Source organism: Miscanthus floridulus, chromosome 17, assembly GCF_019320115.1.
Source record: "Miscanthus floridulus cultivar M001 chromosome 17, ASM1932011v1, whole genome shotgun sequence".
NCBI classification, from domain to species: domain Eukaryota; kingdom Viridiplantae; phylum Streptophyta; class Magnoliopsida; order Poales; family Poaceae; genus Miscanthus; species Miscanthus floridulus.
Genome location: NC_089596.1, coordinates 8,060,625 through 8,074,362, shown reverse-complemented (window position 1 = coordinate 8,074,362; position 13,738 = coordinate 8,060,625). Strand labels below are relative to the sequence as shown.

Below are 13,738 nucleotides of genomic sequence, written 5' to 3'. Positions count from 1 at the left end.
ATGAAATACTTAGAAATCATGCCTTTTATTTTTTAGAATTAAATTTTCCATGAAATGAAAAACTTAGAAAATAGTTAGAAAATTATAGAAAATCCGTACTAGTTAAACTTGCGGGCCGTGTTCATCTCGGCGAGTATGTTCTCTGCCGAGCGGTAATGGACGTCAAGGAGGAGCTTTGATTCTACGAGGGAGAGCGGCAACGGTCGTGGAAGACCGTGTTCCCTTCCTCGTAGAATCGGAGCTCTTCATTGGCCAAGTACGGTGCCGTCCGGTGGAGAAATGCTCGCCGAGATGATCACGTAAGCAAGGCCAACTAGTACATATGGTTATTTATTGAAACATGTTTTTGAGCTATGTGATTTCTATGTCATTTTTAGCTCAAAATCACATGATGATTTACAATAGTAAAATCACTTGATAGTTTGGTATTTTACTATTATACATAGTACATATTTCATGGTTTAGTTAGATAAATAAATAATTTTAGTTTTGTTTAAATATATTATTTTAGAAAATGTGAAATTTACACTAGTTTGCAAAAATAAGTATAGAAAGTAGATGACAACTGGTACCGGATCCTCGGCCTCTTGTTCGGTTGCGAAACGACTGAGGCCAGAACTCCCTCTCATTATCTGCGGCAAGTGTAAGCAGAAGATTGTGATGGAGTACCGAGTCAAGAGACAGGGATCCAACAAGGGTCGTGTTTTCTACAAGTGCTCGGATCGCGATGTGAGTTTTTTACGCATTTGATTATTATGGCTAATTGACCTGCTTTTCTTGAATATTTTTTACTAAATATTTTTTGGCTTTAATTTCAGTGGGAGGGCAATGGATGCGATGGTTGGTACTGGGAGGAAGATTATGCTATATACGTGTAGAATTCGGGTGCGCTTGAGGTAGCGGCTGCTGATGATGAGGCAGTGAGCCAGCAGGAGAAGCTTATTGATATTCAATAGACAAATGATTTGTCTGTTTTAGTTACGTACGGTCACGAAATAATTATGTTACTGAAGTGCATTGTAGTTTTAGTTTGTTTAGTGATAGTTGGGATTGCTTACGTTGTAGCTAGGCTTAGTTAATTAATCAACCGTGTGTGTGTCATCTATGTTGTGTAATAAAATACTTAATTATGTTTAAAGTTTTCATAATTTGTCGTGTAATGCAGATTATGTCACGCCATTGGATGTACAATGCCGATCGCCGCTCCCATGACTTTATTGAGAGCATGCACTATTTCTTAGGTGTGGCCGAGGCAAATAAGTGGGATGGTTTCATGTGCTGTCCATGTGCCATATGTAAGAATTTAAAGGAATATTCAAGCTCAATGAGTCTTCATTTACATTTGCTTAAGTCAGGTTTCATGTCAAACTATATATGTTGGACTAAGCATGGAGAAAGTGGGGTCATGATGGAAGAAGGTGAAGGAGAAGATTTAGACATTGATGACATTATTGCTCAGTATGGTGCCTTTGATGATACTACAATGGGGGGAGATGAAGAAGAGATAGCGGCAGAAGATGATCTCGGTGATGCTCTTGGTGATGCCATTCGTGATGCACAACAAGAATGCGAAAGTGAAAAAGAGAAAGTTAAGTTCGAGCGCATGCTTGAGGATCATAGGAAGTTGCTATACCCGACGGCCGAAGAGGGGCAAAAAAAAGTTGGGTACAACACTGGAATTGCTACAGTGGAAGGCAAAGAATAGTGTATCCGACAAGGCATTTGAGAATTTATTGAACCTCATAAAGAAGATGCTTCCGAAGCCAAATGAATTGCCCACCACTACGTACGAAGCAAAAAAGGTTGTCTGTCCTTTGGGATTAAAAATCCAGAAGATACATGCATGTCCTAATGACTGCATCCTCTACCATGGCAATGAATACAAGAATTTGGATGAATGCTCGGTATGTAAAGCAGCACGGTATAAGATCAGGCGCGATGATCCTGGTGACGTCGAGGGTGAACAACGTCCTAGAAAGAAAATCCCTGCCAAGGTTATGTGGTATGCTCCTATAATACCACGCTTAAAATGTTTGTTCAGAAATAAAGACCATGCAAAGTTGTTGCGGTGGTATAAAGAAGACCGTAAGGTAAACAATATGCTGAGACACCCAGCTGATGGGTCCCAGTGGAGAGCGATAGATAGGGAATTTCCAGAGTTTGCAAATGAGGCTAGAAACTTAAGGTTCGCCTTAAGTACAGATGGTATGAATCCTTTTGGGGAGCAGAGCACTAGTCATAGCACTTGACCAGTTACTCTATGTATCTACATCCTTCCTCCATGGTTATGCATGAAGCGGAAGTTTATTATGATGCCGATCCTCATCCAAGGTCCGAGGCAACCTGGCAACGACATTATGTCTATCTGAAGCCATTAGTTGAAGAACTTCTAGTTTTATGGAACAAACCAGGTGTACGTGTCTAGGATGAGTACAAACAAGAACACTTTGACCTACGAGCAATGTTGTTCGTAACAATTAATGATTGGCCTGCTTTAAGTAATCTTTTAGGTTAGACAAACAAATGATATAATACATGCACACATTGTTTTGATGACCTTGACAGTATATATTTGAAAAGATGTCGAAAGGTCGTGTACCTTGGCCATCGTCGATTCCTTCCTTTGAATCACCAAGTAAGAAAGAAAGGTAAGCATTTTAAAGGTAAGCCAGACCACCGGAAGAAGCCTCATAACCAAACCGGGAAAGATGTACTTGCAATGGTCAAGGATGTGGAAGTAGTATTTAGAAAGGGACAAGGCAGCGAATCTATTCCCAAAGATGCTAAGGGACACGCACCCATGTGGAAGAAGTCCATCTTTTAGGAGCTACCCTATTGGCAAGTCCTAGAGGTTCGCAACGCAATCGACCTGATGCACCTGACAAAGAATCTTTATGTGAACCTGTTAGGATTCATGGGTGTGTACGGGAAGCCAAAGGATTCATTTGAAGCACGCCATGACTTGCAGGGCATGAAAGAATGAGACAACCTTCATCCAGAGAAGATAGATGATGGACGTCATTACTTAAGTCCTGCTAGCTACACGCTTAGCAAAGAAGAGAGGGACATCATGTTCGAATGTCTAAGCAGCATCAAGGTCACATTAGGATTCTCCTCCAATATAAAGGGTATAATAAATGTGCCAGAGAAGAAATTCCTAAACTTAAAGTCCCACGACTGCCACGTGCTTATGACGTAATTGCTTCCAGTTACTTTAAGAGGAATTCTACCTCCACATGTACATCTAGCCACCGTGAAGCTATGTGCATTCCTCAATGCAATTTCTCAGAAGGCAATCAATCCAGTGGAACTAGCTACTCTACAGAATGATGTGGTTCAATGTCTTGTTAGCTTTGAGTTAGTGTTCCCTCCATCCTTCTTTAATATCATGACACACCTCCTAGTTCATTTGGTGAAGGAGATTAGTATTCTTGGACCTGTGTTCTTACATAACATGTTCCCCTTCGAGAGGTTTATGGGAGTCTTGAAGAAATATGTGAAAGTCCGTTCTAAGCCTGAAGGAAGCATCGCCCAGGGCTATGGAACAGAGAACGTCATTGAGTTTTGTGTTGACTTTATTCTTGACCTTGCCCCGATTGGCGTTCCCGAATCGCGACACGAGGGCAGACTCAGTGGTAAAGGAACTTTAGGGAAGAAAACATATATTGGCATGGAAGACAATTATTTCAATAAAGCACACTACACAGTTCTTTAGAACTCGTCATTGGTGTATCCGTACATCGAGATACATAAGGAGTTCTTACGATCCAAGTTTCCAGGGAAGACTGAAGCTTGGATTAGGCGTCAGCACATGGAAAGTTTCAGTGGTTGGTTGCGAAAAGAATATCAAGGCGATGATAATATTGATGAGCAACTGTATTTGTTGGCTAGGTAACTATCGTGGCATATCCTCATGTACCAAGGGTACGAGATAAATGAGAATACATTTTACACAGTTGCCCAAGATAAAAGGAGGACCAATCAAAATAGTGGTGTTCGCATAGATGGCATAGATCCAAATGGGAATATACAAACATATTATGGCCGCATAGAAGATATATGGGAACTAGACTACGCACCTAATTTTAAAGTCCCTTTATTTCGGTGCCAATGGGTGAAGCTGACCGGAGCAGGGGTAACAGTCGACAAAGAGTATGGAATGACAACAGTGGACCTCAACAATATTGGGTACAAAGACGAACCATTCGTCCTTGCTGCCGATGTGAGTCAGATGTTCTATGTGAAAGACATGTCTACAAAATCAAAGAGAGGAAAAAACGAAGACATCAACTCAATGATCAATGAGCCAAAGCGCCACATAGTTCTTTCTGGGAAAATAAATATAGTGGGAATTGAAGACAAGTCAGACATGTTAGAAGATTATGAAAGAAATGTCTGAATTCCACCCTTCATAGTGAAGAAAGATCCAAGCATCATGTTAAATGATAAAGACACTCCATGGTTACGACAAGATCATAACCAAGGGTCATACGTCAAGAAGAAATTCACTGTTGTGCCCGCATGATACAACGATGCACTGTTGTGATATAGTTTTAGAAAGTCTATATGAGATTTAAGAATTTATGACTAGTGTTTGATAAAACTTTCTCAAATGGGACAATAGGCTATGTAACAATTGTAGATCTTGCTGAGATGATCAAACTTGGTATTCAGAGTTTTTTCATCTGAGGTCATTTAGTGTCTCATTTGAGCAAGTTTGACCAAGTCAAATTTGGTCAAATGAAAAAACAACACTTTGACTCTAGTATTATGAACTCTAAATTACTTCAAATTGAAAAGTTTTGAATACCAAGTTTGTTAAAATCATCAAGATCTACAATTGTTGTTTTGGTCAACTTTCCATTTGAGATAGTTTGGATGGTTCAAATTTGTGATTTTTGAATTTCAACGCCTACAAACTAGTTTTCAGAACCCTAGATTGTCTCAAATTGAAAAGTTTTGAATACCAAGTTTGTTCAGCTCATCAAGATCTACAATCCTTATATAGGCCATTTTTTCATTTGAGAAAGTTTGAACAAAATGTAGTTCAAATTTCACAAGTGTGACATAGTTTTAGATAGTCCATATGAGATTCAAGAATTTATGACTAGTGTTTGATAAAACTTCCTCAAATGAGAAAATGAGCTATGTAACAATTGTAAATCTTGCTGAGGTGATCAAACTTGGTATTCAGAGTTTTTTTCATCTGAGGTCATTTAGTGTCTCATTTGAGCAAGTTTGACCAAGTCAAATTTGGTCAAATGAAAAAAACAACACTTTGACTCTAATATTATGAACTCTAAATGACTTCAAATTGAAAAGTTTTGAATACCAAGTTTGTTAAAATCATCAGGATCTACAATTGTTGTTTTGGTCAACTTTCCATTTGAGATAGTTTGGACGGTTCAAATTTATGATTTTTAAATTATGACGCCTATAAACTAGTTTTCAGAACCCTAGATTATCTCAAATTGAAAAGTTTTGAATACCAAGTTTGTTCATCTCATCAAGATCTACAATCCTTATATAGGCCATTTTTTCATTTGAGAAAGTTTGAATAAAATGTAGTTCAAATTTCACAAGTGTGTGACATAGTTTTAGAAAGTTTATATGAGATTCAAGAATTTGTGACTAGTGTTTGATAAAACTTTCTCAAATGAGAAAATAAGCTATGTAACAATTGTAGATCTTGCTAATATGATCAAACTTGGTATTCAGAGATGTTTCATCTGAGGTCATTTAGTGTCTCACTTGAGCAAGTTTGACCAAGTCAAATTTGGTCAAATGAAAATACAACACTTTGACTCTAGTATTATAGACTCTAAATGACTTCAAATTGAAAATTTTTGAATACCAAGTTTGTTAAACTCATCAAGATCTACAATTGTTGTTTTGGTCAACTTTCCATTTGAGATAGTTTGGATGGTTCAAATTTGTGATTTTTAAATTTCTACGCCTACAAACTATTTTTCGGAACCCTAGATTGTCTCAAATTGAAAAGTTTTGAATACTAAGTTTGTTCAGCTCATCAAGATATACAATTGTTGTTTTGGTCAACTTTCCATTTGAGAAAGTTTAGATGATTCAAATTTGTGATTTTTAAATTTCGACGCCTACAAACTAGTTTTCGGAACCCTAGATTGTCTCAAATTGAAAAGTTTTGAATATTAAGTTTGTTTAACTCATCAAGATCTACAATCCTTATATAGGCCATTTTTTCATTTGAAAAAGTTGTAGAACAAAAATATTACATTTTCTTTATTTTTATAGGTTCAACACATTACTAGGGATGTGTACATCAATGATGCTCTTCTTTCGTCACTAAAGACTCCAAAATCGTCACATATATTAGTTTATGACGAATTTGTGACGATATGGTATTCGTCATTGAATGCGCGTCATATTTCACCTACCGTGACGAAACGTCTATTTTCATCATAGATGTGCATTTGTTATATGACGAAATGGCCGTCGTCATAGAAGTGTATTCTTTCAATGACGGTCTATTTTCGTCATTGATATAGCCCATTTTTCGTCATGACTTGTCGTCTGTTAGGCGGTCAGACGACGTCTGCCATGCTGGCAGCTGACGTGTCTTGTCCACGTGGCGCATCCACATTGCAGGTGACGTGTCCGACCACGTGGCAGCTGACATGGCCAGTGTTGTGGATGGTCCCGTGTCCAATTTTTATTGGGCCACAAGGCTTGCTGTGATAGGTTCTCATTTTCGTCACTGAAGTAAATAGAAATTTGTCACAATCAATTACCAAATCGTCACAGAAAGGTCAAATAATTCATCACAAGTGCACATGCTGATTTCATTACAGAATGCAAATAATACTGGAATGACCAAAAGCTTCCATAAATTAACAGATCCAGTATTCCAATGACCAAAAACTTAATCAACAATTCTAAACTCGGTTCACATAACTCACTAGACATCACATTTGAACTACTAGTTTCATCTCAGTTCACATTAACATCACAGGAAATAATAAAAAGTTGCCAACCACCAGCAACATAAGTTACTACATAAACAAAATCACCAGCAGACCCCTTGCTTAATGAACCAGCAGCTACGAGCAGCGCTCATGTCAAAGAAGCATTGTTGATGGCCAAGATATGCTTGAGCAGCGCATTGTTCTCCTCCATTGTCTTGTTGTTTATCTCTGTCAGCTTCTTGTACTCCTCCATCTCCTTTTGTGTCCTCGCCAGCTTTTCCTCAACTTCTTCACTTCTCTTCCTGAGTTCATCGATTTCACCTTGTACAACAGTCGTAGCTTGAGCTGCTAGTTGCTCCCGAAGCTCGCTTTCATTTGATGATGATGATTTGGAGGATGGCACTGGTTTGATGCCAACACTCTTCAGGAAAAAGTTTGAGCTGTTCTGGGAGAGCACCTAGGACACAACCTGCACACTGGACACTACTGTCTCACCTTCAGCAACAGGTTCTATCCTCAAAGCTTCCATATTTGACTGAAACAGCAATGACCCATCATTAGTTGATACTTATTGCATTAATTTGAGGAGGAAATATTACACAAGTTGTATTTTAAAAAATAAAAACCTATGCTGCATTGACAGAAACTGATGCCAAATAGGTATGCAATCATGAGTCATTTATTTGTTGTTAGGTAACTGAATACAAGTAGAAGTCAACAACATAGGATTATTATTTAGCAAGTATGTCTAGCTATATTGGATTATGACCAGTTTTGACAGAATACAAAATGTTTGAAACAAGACATATTATCCAATTAATGAATAGTTGTTGGCACAGCGAAACATATGTCATGACTTACAATTGCTTCTCTTGCTAGTTTAGTCAGACCATGTTTGGAGCTGGTATGGCAGGTCTTGAAGGCCTCCACCGCATCAAGTTCTTCATTTTGTTCTGTGCTTGGTTCTACATTGTTTTTCTTCTTTTTCTGTTTCATAGATAATCAATTACAGCAAAGTCTTCTCAGATGAAATGCAAAATAAGTTGTTTAGTGCAAATATGTACAGGGTACTCTTTACTTACATATGCATGTAAGTGTGCCACATAGCTACGAGAACCCGTAGCTTGATGATACTTGACTTTACGGCGATTCTGCTTGTTCTTTTCACTTGATTCCTATAAGATAATGAACATGTCATATGAGATCATAGGTTTAAAATGAGAAGATACTTTATGGCGATTCTACTTGATTCCACATACCATGTTTTTTGGATCAGACCACTTTGCAACTAGTGCCTTCCACTGTTCATCAGTCATGCATGCAACTGGAGAAGTTGTCCTAATCTCATTTGCAGGTACACCATTGAAGTATTTATTCTTGAGCCGATAACGCATTTGTCGCACCCCAGAGCGCAGCATATCGGTGCAAGCTTCCTCTATTGGCTTGTCGTCAGGGTTAATGGCCAAGCGCCCCTAGTCATATGACAATTCCATATTTAGTTAGTCAATTCAGGTTAAACAGATATACATGTTAACCATAGAAACAGTAATGCACTTACAGAGAGCTTTCCCACAAAGTTTTTGTAATATTGATCGCCTCTCTTGTATTCTTTCCAATGAGGTAGGACAGGAACCTTATCCCGAATGATGACACTAGCCTCAGATGCAAACTTGGCTGCTTGAACAGGTTCATGAGGCCTTCTTTTGCCTTCAGCAACAGCTATGGCCATTCTCCTTCCCATAGCTTTTGTCATCCTGTCCAGCTGTGTTCCCTTGGTGGGTGGCCTGGGTCTCCTTGGGGCTCGCTGTGCAGGAGCTACAAAATAGAATTTGCATTAAAATGATTTAGTTTCATGCAGATAAGCAAAACAGATGACATATTTGAATGACAAATAAACTATAACTTGCCTTCAGTGTCTTCCTCTCTAGCTACATTGTCTTCATCAGCACCTGTACTGTCATGAGCACCAGCTCCACTGACTTCATCTGTAGCTGTATTGTCCTGACCACCAGCTCCATTGCCTTCCTCTACATCCATATAAGACCTTTGTGGTGGTATTTCATCATGACCATCTGTAGGATCCTCTACATTCTGGCCATCTCTCGATGAAGGTTGAAGCCTTTTTAATGATCTTGTTTGGGATTCAGGAGTTTGCACCTGTGATCCTTGAGATGCCCTCACTCTCTTACTAGCCCTAACTCCTGGCGCCATGGTGGGACCTATCTTCTTCTTCTTTGAAGCTAGGACTTTCCAACTATACCCTGTAGGATACTGTGGAAAAAAAATCAAGTAAGTCATGTGCATTAATAAGCAAGACCATATATTAAAGAACAGGTATGCAAGAAACAAGATGCATCTAAAAGCAAGGGCATATATTAAAGAACAGATTAAAAACATTCAAATGCAATACAAATATTCCCCATCCAGTACTTTGAAGATAGAAGAAGCACCTTAGTTGCCAGGGGTTGTGGCTGCACATCAGATTTAGTGTCATCATCATCACTATCTCCTTGATCATCATCTTCAAGGAGATACTCCGATGAATCTGAATGTTCACTATTTGTTTTCTTGTTTGCTGATTTTCCCCCTTCTTTGATGTAGATTGTGATACAGAGTTATTAAATTCAGTAGATAGATTTTCAGGCTGAATTCTTGCATCTTCTTCAAATTGTTCGCCACGCGTGTATCCCGGCGTCTCTCATAATCAGTTTTTGGTGGTTCTTACAAAAACAAGCAAATTGTGTGTATTAGAAAATAAAAAGGAGTGAACTAAGTACTAAGAGGTAGTAATACTAGATGCTAGATAGATAAGAGGTAGGAGCTAGTAGTGCCTGCTGAAGATCTAAGGGATAAGAGGTGATAGGTTATAGGCAACAAGTAATAGGTCAGAGGTAAGAGGTACAACTTTTTTTATACTGAAGCACAAATACTCTAAATTATCTAAAAATTTTGAAGATTGCTTGTACTGAACTACTCTTTTCCTATCAACACACATGCATGCACTCTGCTACATCCAAATCCAGATCATTAAAATGGTCAAACAGACCATGCCAAAATCTATTTGAAGTCAAGAGTCACAGCTACTTTCAGAATTGTACTACAATTGCTTTCAGAAAACATCACTGCTGCTTCTATTTCAGACAAATACAAGTGCAAAATAGATTACTAATTGCACATCAAGACATAAATACAGATCCAAGATTCAGAATACAATTTGACTGCTGCTTATGGAGCTAACTAGATACCAGGGCAATAGAATTGTACAACAGAATTCATCAATACAGAAGAGTTTTGCTTACCTTGTTCTTGTTCTGCAGGTCGCTTCCTACCTTGCCCCCTTGTTGCCACCATTGCGGTTGTGGCTAGGTTGCAGATGTAGACCAGGTGCTCGTCGTCGGTGGTCGTCAAAGGGGAAGCAACCCTGGTGCGGTGAACCCTAGTCGACGGGGAAGCAGATCCAGTGCGGCGATGACCCACAATCCGACGGTGGTTAGGGTTAGGTTTAGGCGAGAAAGAGGTGGATGGGGCGAGATAGGTGCATGGGGCGATGAGAGAGAGGGGGATGCGGCGATTGATGTCGGCGAGGACGTAGCTCGTGGGCAGGGACGCAGCTCGTCGACGGCGGTTGTGTCCCGGCGGTGGTGGATAGGGTTGGAGAAATGGGGGGAAGAGAGAACGAGTGGCCGAGGAGGTGACGACTGCGGGAAATGAGTAAATATACCGATGTTTGTGGCGGAATTTTTTGACGAGCGAAATTGTTTTGGCGCCTTGAGGCGCGAGAGGTTGCGGTCTTTTTTTTTTGGCATTGCGGGATCTGTTTATCAAAGACTGCGCTCGAGAACTAATGAAACCACTTGAGTAGCGCAATGGTATGGCCCTTTGTGTTTGATCCCAAGCTCCCAGGTTCAAACCCGATGGTAGCCAATTTTTTTGGTTTTTTTCAATTTTTGGGTTTTGTCAACATTTATTGTGTTTATTCCTTTTTTTTATTTCTCCATGTTCATTTTTTTGCCAGATTTTTAATTAGTACAATATAGCTTAACAATTTACCTTATTTTAGTGTATGATCATGACATAAAAATTTCTAAAAATTTGGATGGACACCTTATTTTAGTGTATGATCATGACATAAAAATTTCAAAAGGATTTCGATAAAGTGGTATTATACAGCTGTAAAGAACTTCAGTCCAGATATATGGAATCTCTATCGTACTTGCTCATAGTCTAAAACGACTAATAACACTTGACAGAGGGAGTATGCCGTTGTGAGGATGTGCATGACCACATTCTTAGAATCAATTGAAACTTTGTTGTCATCATTATACTCCAAAATGTTGCATGACCACACTTCAATCTAATCTTTGTCTCCACCCTTCCGGTTCGGTAGCTAACGAAAGGAGTTCTTTCGCCAAGAACAAGCAACGGTGAGCTACCGCGAAAGCCGTTGCGCGTTAGTCACGTGCATACGTTTTCTTGGTTGAGTGAACATCGGAATTCCACGGGGAAGAATTGGAATAGGAATAGGTCAAAATGCCCATGTTATAGAGGACGCCGTGCCTATTATTTTCTCATCGAGTTCTAGAGGAATGCAATAATAAAGAAAGATCTTGATTTTCTCTTTCGTTCCTGCTTAGGAAAGTTCGAGTTGCCGGGCCTCAGAGCCAATTCCTTAAGGAAAATCTGGTTTCTTACTTTATTTGTGTGGGGACCCATATTTCAATATGTTCAATTAACCTCACACCAGACGTTGTCACTTTTAAGCTATAAGGTATCTCGTACAAATACGCAGGGGTATTGGTTACGATTCCAGTGGTCTTCAGGCGAGTTGACAAAACTACCCCTATGCGAAAAGAATGAAGCTGATGTGGTTGTTCCAATTTATGAAATTTACTTGCTCTTCTCTCGATTGAACCATTGCAACCAAGGATTGAAAAAAACTTCTATTTACTCGATGGTTGCTGTTTCCATGTGATAGATTTTTCCTACTGAAACGTTTCCTTTTTTGTTAGAAACCCAGCTCTTTCCTTTCCCTTTCTGACCATGAAACCAAAGACACTCATAACTTTCACTCCGTTCGGCATAACTCTCAGCCGCGCCTTGGAAAAATATAGGAAGAAGTTTGAAAATAACTCAAGTATTTCATTTTTAATTTTTATGATATTTTTATTTTTTTAAATGTAACTCAAATATTTTATTTCTTGTAAAGATAAAATAAAATAATTACCTACAATAAATAATTATTTCTATTTTTTAAGTTGTCGATATAATTTGATTACAAATGAGTTATTATTGCATAACTTGAAATAGTTGAACTAATTAATCAAACTGTAAACTGAAATCTTGATATTAAAGTTAGATTTTTTTGTGGAACCTAGAAAATCAGAAAACTAATAAGATAGTGTCGTATTATTGCTAATATTTAGAAAATCAGAGAACGTAATATCTAATAAAAAATGTTGCAAAAAAAATTGGCTACCACAGGGTTCGAACCCGGGAGCTCGATGTCAAACTCAAAGGGCCAGACCATTGCGCTATTCAAGTGGGTTCGTTAGTACTCGAGCGCAGTTTTAGATAAACTCTATGAGATCCGCTCTCGCCCGCTCGTGCCCGCCCGGCCCGTGGATTCTGCGCTGTCGATGCAGATCGGACGGCCGAGCAAATGCTTTGGAGGATCAAAAACGGCGACGCGGCGCCGGCTCCCAAAATCCTAGCTCACTTCTCTTCGCCCTTTCTCTCTCAGTCCAGCGAGCGATAGAGCACAGCCGAGAGCTCACAGCAGACGCGATGCGGGGATGGCGGCTCCGTCGTGGCACCCCTCGCTGGCGCACGCGTGCGGCCGGAGCCGCGCGCGGCACCACGGTGGTGCCCTTTGGCCCGAGCTTGAGGGCCGGCGCCTCGGGAGATCCAGGCGGCCGACGGTGGCGGCGGCTTGGAGGGCTGCTTGCGGTTGCAGTCTCGGGCTCGGTCTCGGAGGGCTCCAATCGGCCACTCGGCCTATACAGGTACCCTCACGGCCTCACCCTCACCCTCACCGTCTATTGTGCCCGCCACAGCGCACAAAGGCGCCACAGGACGCACTAGAGTTCTTTTAATAATCGTCTTTGTTGTACATTAGCTTGGCATTTTCATCCTGCTGCACACCTGAAGTGCCTAAAAATATCAATTTCTACATTTCATTTTGGGAAATGCTTCACATATGTCCCATCTGTATCACAACTACTACTTCTAATCCCAAATATAAGTACGTGGACTTGGGCACAAGAGTCAAGGTAAGGCGTACCATGATCCTAGTGCCCACCAATTATTGCTAAAAGTTAAGGTAGCTGGCAAGTTTATTGCATTGTTTAGGGTGCTAAGCATGTGCAGACATAGAAGAATGAAGCAAAAGGCTGCATTGGAATTGTCATGGATAAATTAGGTGCATTTGGAAGAATGCTAGATGGACTTGAACTTGGTATTCGAGGGAGTAGGTGTTTAGTCCCTTTGGTTTAGAAGTAAAAAACCACCCAACTGAGTTGAACAATTTGATCTTTTGGTTGAAAAAGAGTTGTACCAATGGTTTGTGTAGACACCAGATAGCATTTTTTTTCCTTTTCTAGTACACTTCCTTATAGTGCTTAATGATCAGTTCCCTTGTTTCTTTATTCAATTACTTTCTTTTTCTTATGCTGTGTGAATCTTCTGTATTATATTCCCTATCCGCACTTCGTTAGATGTGGCATAGGATGAAATTTGGAGCCTATTTGGGATTGCTCAAGCTCCTGGTTTTTCGCCAAATTTGGAGTTTCTGGGTTAAA

At 39.7% G+C, this 13,738-nt stretch overlaps 1 pseudogene; it reads right to left on the bottom strand.

Moving 5' to 3' along the window:
- Positions 1–6,921: 6,921 nt before the first annotated feature.
- LOC136515159 (uncharacterized) lies at positions 6,922–9,152 on the bottom strand (annotated as a pseudogene).
- Positions 9,153–13,738: the final 4,586 nt, after the last annotated feature.